The 14,238-nt window shown below is 41.9% G+C and overlaps 1 pseudogene; it reads left to right on the top strand.

Moving 5' to 3' along the window:
• Window positions 1–11,396: 11,396 nt before the first annotated feature.
• LOC115678739 (UDP-glycosyltransferase 87A2-like) lies at window positions 11,397–13,840 on the top strand (annotated as a pseudogene).
• The last annotated feature ends 398 nt before the right edge of the window (window positions 13,841–14,238 follow it).

Below are 14,238 nucleotides of genomic sequence, written 5' to 3'. Positions count from 1 at the left end.
GGGGATGGCCAGCAGGTTCGCCAACGAGGGTCACTGCCACCGGTGGCGGCCCTTAGCCAGATCTAGGCAAGGGTTGTTGGCTGCTGGCTGAGGCTCGGCGATTCCTGCCAGCCATTACCTACCCTCACCGGCCCTTCTCAGCGATGTTGGGGAGACCTCATCGCCTGATTTTTCTTTCCTTTTTTTTAATCTTATTTTTTTAATTTAATTTAAATAAAATTTGTGTTAAAAATCAATTTTGGATCAAAACAACATCGTTTTAGCCACATCATTGCCATTAGGGGTGAGCATGGTTCCGGGGTAAAACCTGGAACTTGAGAACTTGACTGGTGGGAACCTGTAGGTTCCAGGTTTCAAGGTATGCAGGGTAGGTTCTAGGTTCCAAAAATTGGGGAACCTTTTCGACGAGTATGTTCCAGGTTCTGGTAGGTAGAACCTGAAACCTGAAACCTGAAACCTAAACAAGTTTTTTGTGTTTTTTCTTGATTTATGTCTTCGCGTGATCCTGCGGTGTTTTATGACATTAGATGATGAGTGTATAATCTGGAACTACTAGTCTGAGCTTTCATTTTATGACTTGTTAATGTGACGCAGCGTTCAGCGAATAATTCAAGCAAAACATTGCTTAGAGAAAGAAATCTCGAAATTCAATATTGATGATAATGTTCTGTTCTTAAAAAAGAACCCTAAAACAAGCTTATATATCCCTAAACCAAACTGTACTAGGATTAGAAAACATAAAACATCAAAATTACAAAACTGCCCTTAAAAAATAGAAAAATCCATGTAAATGATCCCGAATCGCTAAAATCCATCGTTAGTCATGGCCAAAGGCGGTGAGTTTTGTTCAGAACGCCGTTTCGCTTAAATTGACCGAATTTGAGCCCAATCTGATGTCGTCAATTGGGTCCGCCGGTTCTAGTCACATCACCGTTTCGCCTTCTGTTTGGACTTCTGCCTGTCCAACCGGTCCAGAAACGCTTCACTAATAGATTCTGCATCATAATGTTTCATATTTTTCGTGTGTTTAAATATACATTGTGGTCAGTGAATCATAACAGCAAGTGGTGGTTATTAAAACTAATGATTTACTGCAATTGTTCAATTAATAATATGTGTGGAACCTTGGTAGATCTTAGAACCAACCCTCAAACCTGTGATAGGGTAAGTTTCAGGTTTCAAAAAATGAGAAACCTATTATCATGGGTAGGTTTCAAATGAAACATGTATGGAACATGGAACTGCTCACTCCTAGTATCAATTCTCGCAATGACTTCTCATTTTAATTGTGTTTATTTGAACCGTAATGTCAAGAAAACTAGTCTTTTATATTTTCTTTAGTGAATGATAAGCTTGTTCAGTATTTTTGCATTCATTGTCATTTTGTTTAACTAAAAATGAAATTAAAAAAAAGAACCTATTAGACCCTGGAACCTACATTGGAACCTGTAACATGGTAAGTTCTAGGTTCCAGGTTTCAGGTATCGACGGGTAGGTTCCAGGTTCCAAAAAATGATGAATCTGTACTCGAGGGTAAGTTACAGGTTCCATCCGGAACCTGTAAGGAATCTGGAAGCGCTCACCCCTAATTGCCATGTAGGATAGAGAAAATAATAAAAAAATCACGTTGGCATTTTCCATCAGTCAAGTTGGACGGAGTTAATGAAATGACTCAATTGCCCAAATTTGACAACTTTTAGGACTTATTTACACTTTTTGCATTATTTAGAACTTAATTGCACTTCCATGACAAGTTTAAGACTTTTGGTGCACTTATCCCAAGAAAAAAAGAGCCATAGGGCCCTTGCTGGTGGACCGCCGCCACCGCCCATCATCGGAAAGGGCCGACGAGGGTCGCGGGGCCTCGCTGATGGTCGGTGAGGGCCTGTTGCTCGTTTCTTTTTTTAGCTAGGGTTTCTTTTTATAAATTTGCATTTTTATTTTGTAAATTTATTTAAGTGAGATTTGGGGAAGATATAATAGAAAATGCCATGTAAGAGAGAGAAAATAATAAAAAATGGCACATCGGCATTTTCCGTTACCCAAATTTACGGAGTTAACAAAAAGACTTGATTGTTTCAAATTGACAAGTACTAGGACTTGATTACGCTTTTTGAAAGCTTTAGGCACTTTTGCGATAAGTTGTAGGACTTCTGGTGCACTTATCTCTAATAGATAAATTTAAGTCGCCGGTAAGAAATGTAAATAAAAGTTGGTGAAAGCTAATATAATTTCTTTTGTGAGAGATAAAAAAGCTGACAATGTTAATAAATTAATAAAAATTGGTAACTAATTCAAATAAGAGTTAGTAATGCAAAACTAGTAGGTAACTTTATCGGAGAAAAGTTCGTAATCATTATAATTGAAGTTCGTAATTTCTAAAAATTGCTAGTAAATAAAAACAGTTGGTAAGTATGACAAAAAAATTATTAGCTCAATAGAAAGGTTCACACATATGAAAAAAAAAAGCCCTAGTAAGCAACTCAAATTAGAGTTGGTAACCCAAAATTCGTTAGTTACTTAATCGGAGAAAAGTTGTCAAGTCACACATATAAAAGTTTCTAATTTCATATAATAGTTGGAAAAATTAAATCGCCAGTAAATGTCGAGAACCTTCTATGATATTTTGAAATTGACAAAACCATATGGTTATATCAATTATTCCATGAATGCATATGTTGTCTTGTCTAGGGTTTGGATAAATACAGGGAGAACTTTATTGCCAGTGATAGAATGAAGTATTAAGTAAAAAACTAAAGATAACTGGAAGGACCTTAAAGAGAGTGAACAAGTCAAAACATGGGTAGTTCATGAGGACCGGAAAGTCTGTGACAAGGGGAACACTTCAATAGTCATATTCATACGCAGGAAGATAGAGTGGCCTTGCAACACGCAAGTCAACAAATGGCGAGAAGTCACATGGATTTTACTTTGTGGCAATAATTTACTAGTTATTTAAAAATACAAAATAAGAAAAACAGAAAGACTGGAGATGGAGAGCTGGGAAGATGACGCGCGATAGGGTGATGCCGACGTTGGAGATGGAACGCCGCCTCCATCGCACCCTCGTCCAGCTCTTTGCCGTAGCCACTCCCCAACCCATGCTCTAAACCAGTTTCAGAGCCGCTTAAACAAGCGCCCACCAAGTGTTTGATGCAACGCCAACTAAAGCTCCTCCACCTTCTGTCCAGTTTTTTGCTCAGTAGAAGAGTTCGCCGGTAGTTGTCACCAATGGTCCAGGTCCATGACAGAATCAACCCTGTCTCTTCCACTCACAACCATCGCCGTTCCTATGCCCCGGTAAATTTCGCTTCATCAAACATGGTTCAGACACGTAGTGGGAAATCTACTGCCCAAAAACCGGAGTCGTTAGAGAAATTGAGGAACAAAGCCATTTCGGAGGAAATAAAAAACAGCCTCTTCAACTTGAAGCTAGAAAAGGCAGCGGCCACAAACACGTCCTCTACCAATCCAGCTGAACCTGGAGAAATCATATGTGCTGCTATTGATGTTGAGGGCAGTAATTGTTGGAGTTGGCGAATACTTCGGGGACCCTTGTTTCTCACACCGGGTACATCCACGTGAGCTTAGGAAAACTGAAGTGTTGTCCGACGACATGTGACCCATGCGTGCGGAATGCGGGGTTCGGGGGCGTGCCCCCGTCGGGTGCCCACGCTGCCCGGTCGAGCGAGGCGGGGTTCGGGGCGCCCCCGACAGGGGTTTCGCGTGACGGGTCGTGGACATTTCCAGCTCGCCGGTGAGCGGACGGGGCTCGGGGCAGCGCCCACAACCTCAACGGGTTTGGGCTGACCCGTATAGTGCGAGATTAAGAGATTTCATATAGGTTTAAGTTTTGGGCCCGTTTGGGGCATATATATATTTTGCTCGTTTTTCTGATCATTGTAACGAGTTGAGTGGCTGTAAACCGAAAACATAGTGAAATCTCTTTGCAGGACGTAGCCCTAATCGAGGGTGAACCTGGGTAAATTCGTGCATCGTCTATTTTCTCTGTTTTCTGCGTGATCGTTTTGTTTCGGTTCTCGATACGTCCCTTCAGTAATGATATGACAGGGAAAGCTCTACTGGACTCTCGCTTTATCCCCCTCCCTCCTGCAATTCTAGTTCTCCCATTGCCAGCCCAGGCGCGTCTTGGAAAAGCATTACCATGGACAAACTTGCCCATACCGCTAAACTAGATTTCCTCCCACCTAATAGGATGGTAATATACACTTGTAGTTGCGCCCCCCCGCGCGCCCCCCCCCCCCCCCCAGAGGCTATCGAAGAAGGGAAGTTTCATTTTGAGCACTGTTTGGTTGGATATTTTCTTACTTCAAATGTGTCTTTCTACTTGGTAAAAGGCATAGTAGAAAAATTGTGGGGTAAAGAGAACCTCTTAGATGTCTCGGCCACAGAGGATGGCTACTTCTTCTTTAGGTTCTCCAATGGGTCAAAATTACTAGAGGTTATGGAAGTGGGAATTTGGGATATTGCGGGGAAACCTTTGTTCCTACAAAAATGGCACCCCCTCATTAGGTTGGAGAAAGCAAAGGTTACCTCGGTGCCTGTTTGGGTCCGCTTCTATAATGTGCCTCATGTCCTGTGGACCAAAATTGGGTTAAGCTATGCTTGTAGTGTGCTTGGAAGACCTTTATATATGGATAAAGCCACTAAACAAAAACGGTGGCTATCATATGCTAGGGTTTGCATCCTTATGGACTTCAACAGCTCATTTCTAGATAAATTCAATATTGACATGGGACATGATGAGTTTCTTCAAGGTGACGGTTGACTATAGTTAGATTCCACTCAAATGCAAAACATGTAACTGCTTTGGTCACAAGGATTGTACTGCAGGTAGTAAAGTAGTATGGGCCCCTAAAGGAAAAAAAACTCCTGGCCCCTCTACTACAATGAGGCAGAAATCTTCGACAGATGCTGGTCAAAATACCATTGTCCCACCTGGAAGTGCTCCCTCTACGACGCCAAATAATAATGTCTCGGTTACTCCGCCGACTGCTCCCAACCAAATTAATCCATCTTCTTCAGACTTCGAACTAGTTGGAGGCAAGAAGAAAGGATCCCACAGGAGAAAAAGTGGTACTCTCACTTCAATGGCCTCCGGGAACAGATTTGCTCTTCTGGCAGTGGAAGTGGATGACCATCCTAATAATTCTAGTTGCTCTGTGGATTTACCTGGCCTCGATAGGAGCGGGTCGGAAGAACCTCCTGATAGACTTGCTCTTTTTGAAGGAACGGATGCTTCGGACTGTCACTTGGATATTGTGGGGGACTTGGGGGATGTTACGGAGCCTCCTGTTAAATGAATATTGTCTCTTGGAATGTAAGGGGCCTCAATCGCAGCCCTAAACGAAGGGAACTGGTGGACTTTGCTCTATCCCAAGATCCCCAAATCCTGGTTTTGATTGAGCACAAAATAAAAGAAGATAATGCTGATTTTGTTATTGATAGTAGCTTCCAAGGATGGAATTATACTCATAACTATATGTGCAGCAGCCTGGGTAGAATATGGATCCTATGGAAACAGTCCATCCTTAGTATAACAGTGTTGGAGGTATCTACCCAAATAATACATTGTCTATTTGAAAAACCTGGGGTAGATCCTTTTTTGCTGTCGGCTAGCTATGGATACAACACTGAAGTGGAACGAGGGTCCCTATGGCGCAACATTTCAAATTTCTCTGTCGGACATACTAGAAACTTGCCCTGGTTGCTGAGTACAAGTGAAAGGATTGGCTCCACGGTTCGTTGGACTTCAGGTATGGAGGAACTTAACACCGTGATCGAGGAGCTAGCACTAATTGAACCTTTGTCTACAAGCCCTTTCTTCACATGGACAAACAAAAGCCCTGGGAATAATCTTAAAGCAAGCAGCATTGACAGAGTCCTGATTAATGCAGATTGACAGAACAATTTTAACCACTATTCAGTTGAATTCCTTCTACCTGGGGTATCAGATCACTGCCCATGTTTGGTGAGTCTCGACACCACATATAGAAGATGGAAATTCTCGTTCAAATTCTTTAATTTCTGGACTACGAGTCCTGAGTTCCTGCCTATGGTCTCCACGAGCTGGCACCAGGATCACCTCAAGATTCCCCTCTCATTATCACAAAAATGTTGAAGACACCCAACCCGCAATCGCAAATCCAATTGTTGAATTAATTCGTCTTTTTTTCTTGAGGTGGTTGAAGAAATACTCCAAAAGGCCAATGTGTCGCCTTTCGTGTTTCGATCTGGTGACCAAGATGTTGATTATCAAGGTACTGAAAAGAAAATTAACAGGGGGTTCTGTAGATATGATAAGTTCGTTCTTGGCAGTCATGTTCTAATGAAAAGAAAGACTTCCAGGTTATGTCATTCCTAAAGGATGGAAAGTTATTGTGTGGCTTCGATACCCTACTACCGATCCGAGAAATTTTGAAGATCCATTATGCTTTAACCCAGATAGATGGAATGTACGTCGATATCATCTCATCCATCTACTGACTTTTTTTAATCATTCATTGCCTTGCTTTTTTCTTTAGGGTCAGAATTCATTGCCTTGTCTTAATAGCTTAATGTTTACGTCCATAGAAACCGGCAAAATCGGGATCCTACCAAGTTTTCGGGGGCGGATCGACGATATGCACCGCAAACACATTCACCAGGATGCAAGTTGCTATTTTTCTGCATCATCTGTGCTTAGGATACAAGTAATTACCTAGCGCTTTTGTTTCATCCAGATAAAAGTTTTTATGGATTTTCTTGCTTTCTTTTGTGTTTAATCTAAGGTGTTCTTATGGATATCTGAAAATTTGTAGGTGGGAACTGAAAAATCCAGATGCAAAAACTAATTATCTACCACATACAAGGCCCTCAGATGGAATGAAGATTGTACTCAGCAGAATGTAGTTAGACTCTTGTTATTTTTGCACGCTTTTAAATTGGCTTGCTTACATTGTAAATCTTCTAATGCGACCTTATCGTTATGTGTCATTTGTTCAAAAGTTGCCGTACCAAAGTAAAATGGATCGTTTCAATAAGTCTCCTTAATCAAGACACGTTTTAGAGTATATCTGAAAAAATACTGAGAAAAATACACATTGCAAGAAAAATACTGAAATTCAACGGAAAAGATTTACTTTCTCGTAGAGTTCTTGATGACCGATGAATTTTGACGGTACGGAAGACATTTTTAGGTTGAAGATGAAGGGAAGAAAAAAAAAGGAAAGGGAAAGAAAAGAAAAAAGAAAATAAATAAAAATAAAAAATTCGAAAAAATAAAGAATATATTAAAATAATTGCCATATTAGCGTTGGCCAGACGGCCAGCGCCGACCAGTGTCCACGTTAGTGTTGGTTGGCCAAAATTGGACGGATGGACTGAATTGGCACCAATGCAAAATGTTTAGGATTGAATTGGCATAATTGTAATAGGTTTAGGACTTTTTTGGTAACTTTCCCCGCGACAAACAAGGAAAGAAAGGAGCTCGCTGAGAAAGAAAAGGAAAAGAGAGAGAGGGAAAGAAAAGAAAGAAGCAAGAGGGGTTTCGCGCATCCATGCCACGGGGGCCTCGCCAAGTCGATTAAACTACGTATCACAACCCTCGGTAAGTGCTTGCGCTCCTCGTTCGTCCAATCGGAGTAGTTTTCGGAGATAGGTCGTATATTCAAAGTTTTGTCAAAATCAAGCCACAAAGTTCGATTTTCGAGTTGTTGAGCTTTGGGATTGCTTGGGAATGGTGGATTATGGCGTTTTGGAGCCGTGAGTTTGACGGGAGTCAGTTTAGAGGAACGGTGTGGTTGAAGTGAGAATTTAGGACTTTGCGTATGAGTTCTATGTTGCGTTTAGGCTTGAATAATCTTTTTAAGTGGGCGATTGTTATCGCATATGAGTCGTTTTGTTACCGTTTAGGTGTAGATTAGCCGATTCGTAGTTGAGGTAAAGTTTTCCTTGGTTTTGACGTCGATTCTTTATTATTACAAGATCTTCATCTCGTTTAGCTACGCATTGTTTGGTTTGGGCATTCTCAGATGAGTGATGTTATTTTTCCTTTGAGTTTTGTAAACTCATATTTTGAATATGAAAAGTATGAAACATATTTTGTGCAAAGTGTGATTTGGCTAAAGAGGAAAAGTGATGCTTATATCATATTTGATGCATAACTTTGAATCGAGCATTTAATACCCTATTTGTTATTTAAAATGTTTAAGAAGTGCTTATGAAATGAATTGCAAAAGGCATTCTGATGGATGAGTTGAGTTGCGAAATATTTTATGCTTTGTTTTGTAAATTGATTTGTGATGTTGATTATGGTTTTGGTTTTGAATTTTATCGAGGATGTTGTTGTGGATTGGTGTTGATGCTAGGTGTTACTGTGAGCTTATTGAGGGACTTGTAAGCATGCATACTGGTTAGGATATCCTTGTGGGCCGAGCCATCATTAACGTGGAATTCTTGATGACTGATTTGTAGTGGAGACCTTGTCAAGGGGGGAATTTTGATCGCCTTGTCACTGGGCGTTGTGTCGGTTTGAGATTGAGCAATAATTTTGTCAATGGATGGACTATTGACATGTGATTTGAGATTGATCAATGGAATGGACCATTGATGTGTTGTATGATGAGACTAATCAATGGAATAAATAATTGATATGTGAGTCGTTGAGATTGATCAATGGACTGGACCGTTGATGTTTGTTATGAAGTTGTTGATTTAACGAAAGTTTTCTTATATGTATATAGTTATGTTGAAGCATATATAACTCATTCTTATCTTGTATGTGTATTATATACTGGAATTGAGACAAGTGAGTTTTGATATTGATTTGTAAAGTGTATAGTGGGTGCTTGATCTGCTTAGAAGAGATGCACACTACTCATTGAGCTGCGGTTGCTCGTCCCTCTCTTTGCCAATCTGTTCAGGTTCCTTGGTTAATGGCTAATAAAGCGAGAGCGATATCAACGTGGATTTTTTGAGAGTTTGTTCTTTGGTTGTGTTTGAGGCTACATTCTTCGGGTGGAAGGATGGCCGTGTCATACCCCTCTTCTTGTGAGTTTCGGGGTGTAACATTAAAAGTCCTTTAGGGTGAACAATTTAAGTTTTGTAATTTTTAATTTGTTTAAAATTGAAAAAATGACCGCAATTTATACAATTTGGACGTTAACAATTTGAATGGAAACGACTGCTTTGTAATGTTTTTTTTTTTTTGGGTAAAGGTAAGATGGTCTGCTTTGTAATGTTTAATTCGTTATATTTGTAGAATTTGATTTTTTTAGCCAAAAACTCAAATTCGATAAATATAACAATGTATTAAAAAATTCGACACGTTTTATGGTGCAAATATGCATTGTGACAATCAATTATAATTGCTGAATCTTATGCAGAAACCACTAGTAACTATTAGCAATCTCATGACCCAATGTTGCAGTTTTTTCAATCTCAGTTGCAGCCAACCCACTAACCATGCTCATGTGAAAGTTCTTTCCATTCTCAAGCTGCAAAACCGCTCATATTTCACATTGATCTCAAGGTGCATACGTGCATTGTTAAAATCAACTCAAAGTTACATAGCAAACATTGATCCGTTGGAGAAAGAAGAGTCTGGAAATGAGACAACAAACAGATTGACGAGTCCATAGAGAACGGAGCAGGAGAATCATCCTGAAAGCCAAAGGTTTTTTGGAAAAAAACTCTTCGGATCAATACTTTACATCTTTTCACATTCCGATATAAAATGTGATATGCTCTTTAGTCGTGCCATATTATAATGTTTGAGCAAATGAGTCGTATCAACACCTCTGAAAAACGTTAGATAAATTTTTGAGAGAAATAACGAGATCGACGACTCACGAAGCTCGAAATATCGTGCTTCAAGGACATCTAAAAATTTCTATAGGACTCGTGGATATAACTAACGACTCTCCGCCCCTCTAATTTTCTTCTTTCTGCCGAGTGTGGTGTGGGCGACGGTTGAGGTCTCTGCAGTATTTAATAATGGTCTCGCTCCGTCGCGCCAGCCCCCATGAAGCACCCAGACTTCCGGTAAATAGCCTAGCATTTCTCCATTACAGAACACCAACTGACATGACTCTTTTTAAGGTCATCTCAGTCCGAAATTAGTTGGTACAATAACACGCAGTAATTTATTTAATGTTGTCCTTAAACTTTAATTAAATATAAAATGCGGTTTCTGAATTTTTAATTTGTTTAATATCGTCTCTGGACTTTTTGTACATATTCAATGTAATGTAGTCCCTGGACTATATGAAAATGTTCAATGTAATCCTGAATTTAACATTGCATATTGAACAAATTAAAAGTTCATGAACCACATTGCACATTGGGTTAAAATTCAGGGATTATATTGAACAAATTAAAAGTTCATGGACCACATTACACATTAGATTAAAGTTCAGGAACTATCTATGTCATTTTCGTTATTCTTTATAATGATTTGTTATTCGTCCCTAAACCATTTGAGCAACAAAATTTGGGACGCAGGTCGGTCGAGGGGCCCAAGAAATGGCAACCACTGCGCCGTGGTTGCCCTCGCTTCACGATCTCACACTCTTCCTCTCACGTAGCCCCCCGGTCACGACTCTTGAATTTGGATCGGAGAGCGGCGCGACTCCCACTCGTGGGGGTTGCCCTCCTCAAGCAGCCACTAGAAGGTGGTCTTGGGGCCACGAGACGTGCTGATCACCTTGCCTTGCACAAACTTCCTTTATATATATTTTCTTTGTTTTTTAATTGACGACGTGGCACCTACTTGAAACCACATGAGCGATTACATTATACACAATTTAAAATGTGACATATGTTTTCACATGGGCCAACTTAGCATTCAGACAGTCAAATTTAATTGAAGGACATATGCCGGACCTTCTAAAAAAAGTACAATATTGATGGAGAGACGATTTTCATTTTCGGGCAAGGTTACATGGATCATCGTTGTCACTATACCAAAATAATCCGCGACATGAAAGGTGATCTTGAGCATATCTCTCTCTAACCGTCAATTCACTATTTAAAAGAGTGGAACCAAATTGAAGTTTATTAATTTGTTGTGGGAACCTGGGAGGCGATGAAAAGGTTTACGTAGAGAATCAAACCATAACCCAAACGGAATTATATTCTGTTGTTTTAACTTCCTTTTCCCCTTCTTTATAATGTAGATAGAAATGTCGGGGGGCATATGAAACAGACTCTCTGGAATTTTCTCCACGCGCAGTTGGCATATTCGTCATTTGTCGCTATGGCCATACCCTAATGATATGGAGTTATATCCTCCTTCCTACCCCCATAAGTACTCAGAGCAAAATTATGTAAGTGTAGGTGCAACTCCAAGCAGCTTCTTCACTCATATGACGCTCTTCGACCAGGATCCGGTTGACATGGAATCGAAACCGACCTCGGTTTGCCATGTGGTGGCCTCGCCTTACCCCAGCCGAGGCCACATCAGCCCCATGATGAACCTCTGCAAGCTCTTGGTCTCCTAGAAGCCTGACATCCTCATCACCTTCGTCGTCACGGAGGAGTGGCTTGGCTTCATTGGCTCAGAGCCGAAGCCTGCTAACGTTCGCTTCACCACTATCTCCAATGTTATACCGTCGGAGCTCCATCAAGCCAAGAACTTCCCTGCGTTCCTTGAAGCTGTCTTCACGAAGCTGGAAGCTCCGGTGGAGCAGCTGCTGGGCAGGCTGGAGCTTCCAGTGGTGGCTATCATAGCAGACACGTCCGTGCTGTGGGCGGTTAGGGTCGGCAAGCGGAGGAATATTCCGGTGGCCACGCTTTAGACGATGTCGGTGTCGGTGTTTTCGGTGTTCCATCATTTCGAGATGCTTCAGCAGAAGGGCCATTATCCGGTTGATTTGTCAGGTGCGCATGAATATTTATATGCGATTAATTAAAGGAGTTTAGAGTCTTAGTTGTACGCGATTAATTAAAGCATCCAACTGATCAATACTTTACATGATTATAGGAAGATGATGAGGCGATTACATTACTTACTCTTGCGGAGATTTTCATTTATAAACTCAAGAGAATACCATCTGAAAAGATCAATGAAACCTACTAAAGAACTGATAAACATATGTATACGCCTAGTCCATTGATATAGATTCTAACATATAAAGAAAAATTTGAGGGTGACTTAAAAATGAGGTAATATTTTCAAATAGTTGGGATGCTCACCGCTAAATAGAAGTTCGACCCCCTAAACGCTAAGGTCCAAGAAAAAAACCATTATTGTTGAAAGCAATACACTGTTTCACCTGTTCTTGATCTCTCCAAGTCGAGGCCATCGTAAGTAGGGAAGGATCGCCTTTCAATGCGCGGTAAGTGGCTTGATTATACCGAGATTAGATCTGTGCACCTGGATGATCTTCTAAATTGACGGTGGGCTGGGCTCATGCAACTGGTTGTTTCGATTGATCTGTCGTCCATGATGGCCCAGGAAAACGAAATCTCCTCACCGCTCCTGGATTGATTTCTACTGCTAAGGAATAAAATACATGAAGCACCATAGGCCGGGGAAGATCACTTTCCCTCCAGGATTGCGAACTTAAATGCTTCACCAACCTTGTGCTCCGGAGGACCTAGGCTGCCTAACTACCTGCTCCATCCTCATCTGGTGCTGGAGTCCGCAGCGTTTGCCCAATTAGTGTGGTCTAGATTCGTTCATGGAGGAGTTGCATACGACCGAGAGGCGAAAATGATGGAGAAATATGAATGAAGAAACAACATAATTTACTTTAGTTTTTGTGAGGAAACCCAAAAAATTGTTTAACGAGTGTAAGGTCATCGTAACCTCGTAATGAAAGTGAAGTGCGTTGAAACGGAAACCATACACCAAGGATAGAGGTCATTTTTCTCCTTGATTCTTGAATGGGAAAGCAGTGATTGGATTCGCCTGTTTTCTATCTTTTTTGTTTGTGTGTTAGCAGAGAGCGGAGAAGAGGAAGTGGACTACATTCCAGGAGTCGCCAAGACCCGGCTTGCCGATCTTCCTACGATGTTCCAGGGAACTGGGCGTCTGATACTGGGCGGAGCCCTGGAGTGCATCGCCTGGGCCTCCAAGGCCGACTACTTCCTCTCCACCTCCTTCTACGAGCTCGAATCCCCGGTCTTGGACGCCCTCCAATCTTGACTCTCCGTGCCCGCCTCTTGCGTTGGCCCCACCATCCCCTTCTTCGGCGGGGACGGGGCCGGTGACGGGGCTTATCTCCGGTGGCTCGACTCTCAGCCCGGAGGGTCGGTCCTGTACGTCTCCCTCGGGAGCTTCCTCTCGGTCTCCAAGGCTCAGACGGAGGAGATGGTGGCTGGGGTGCGGGACAGCGGAGCGCGGTTCCTGTGGGTGGCTCGTGGGGACACGTCGCTGATCGGGAGCGCATGCGAGGGGGACATGGACCTGGTGGACCTGGTGGTGCCCTGGTGCGTGCAGCTGAAGGTGCTGTGCTGTGTGCCACCATTCGGTGGGCGGGTTCTGGACCCACTGCGGGTGGAATTCCACGCTGGAAGCCATCTACGCTGGGGTCCCCATGCTGACGTGGCCCATATTCTGGGACCAAGTCCCCAACAACAAGCAGATCGCGGAGGACTGGAAGATTGGGTTGAGGGTTAAGAAGGGCGGCGGCGGTGCTGAGAATTTGGTCACCCGGCAAGAGATTGCACGGCTCGTGAGAAAGCTGATGGATGTGGAAAGCGACGGGGGGAGAGAAATGAGGAAGAGAGCGAGAGAGCTACGAGAGGCATGTAGACGGCCGCCGCGAGAGGCGGGTCGTCGGATCGGAATTTGGATGCCTTCATTGGTGAGGGCCGGATGAGTCTATTTGAGTGATTGGTATGGTCGGCTTTTTGTTCAATCATGAGTAGAGTTTGAATATATAAAGGGTATCGTAATGTTCCTTGGATTTATAGGGAAAAACCCTTAACCAATTTATGATGAGGCATGTAACATTTATCAAGAGTTATGTCAATTATCAAAATGGGAGTATTGAGATTTATTCTTGGGACGCACTTTAGGATGATAAATGACATATAAGGCATCTTCTAAAGTAGTAACGGCTTCTCTTGGGGTGCGTTTGATTAACCGAAAACTTTATGATATGCGAAAGCATTATCAATGAAAATCATTTTTAAGGAAAATAGTTAGTTCTCATTTGTTTGATGGTTTAGGAAAGTGAATTCCTTCTTACCAGGTTGGGAAGTCGTTTTTACTTAATCTAAGCCTGTTAC

Source organism: Syzygium oleosum, unplaced genomic scaffold (assembly GCF_021117445.2).
Source record: "Syzygium oleosum isolate NSW1041296 unplaced genomic scaffold, Sole_v2.1 Sole_v2.17, whole genome shotgun sequence".
Classification (NCBI taxonomy): Eukaryota; Viridiplantae; Streptophyta; class Magnoliopsida; order Myrtales; family Myrtaceae; genus Syzygium; species Syzygium oleosum.
The sequence above is the reverse complement of the archived record's forward strand: the minus strand, read 5'-3'. Positions and strand labels throughout refer to the sequence as shown.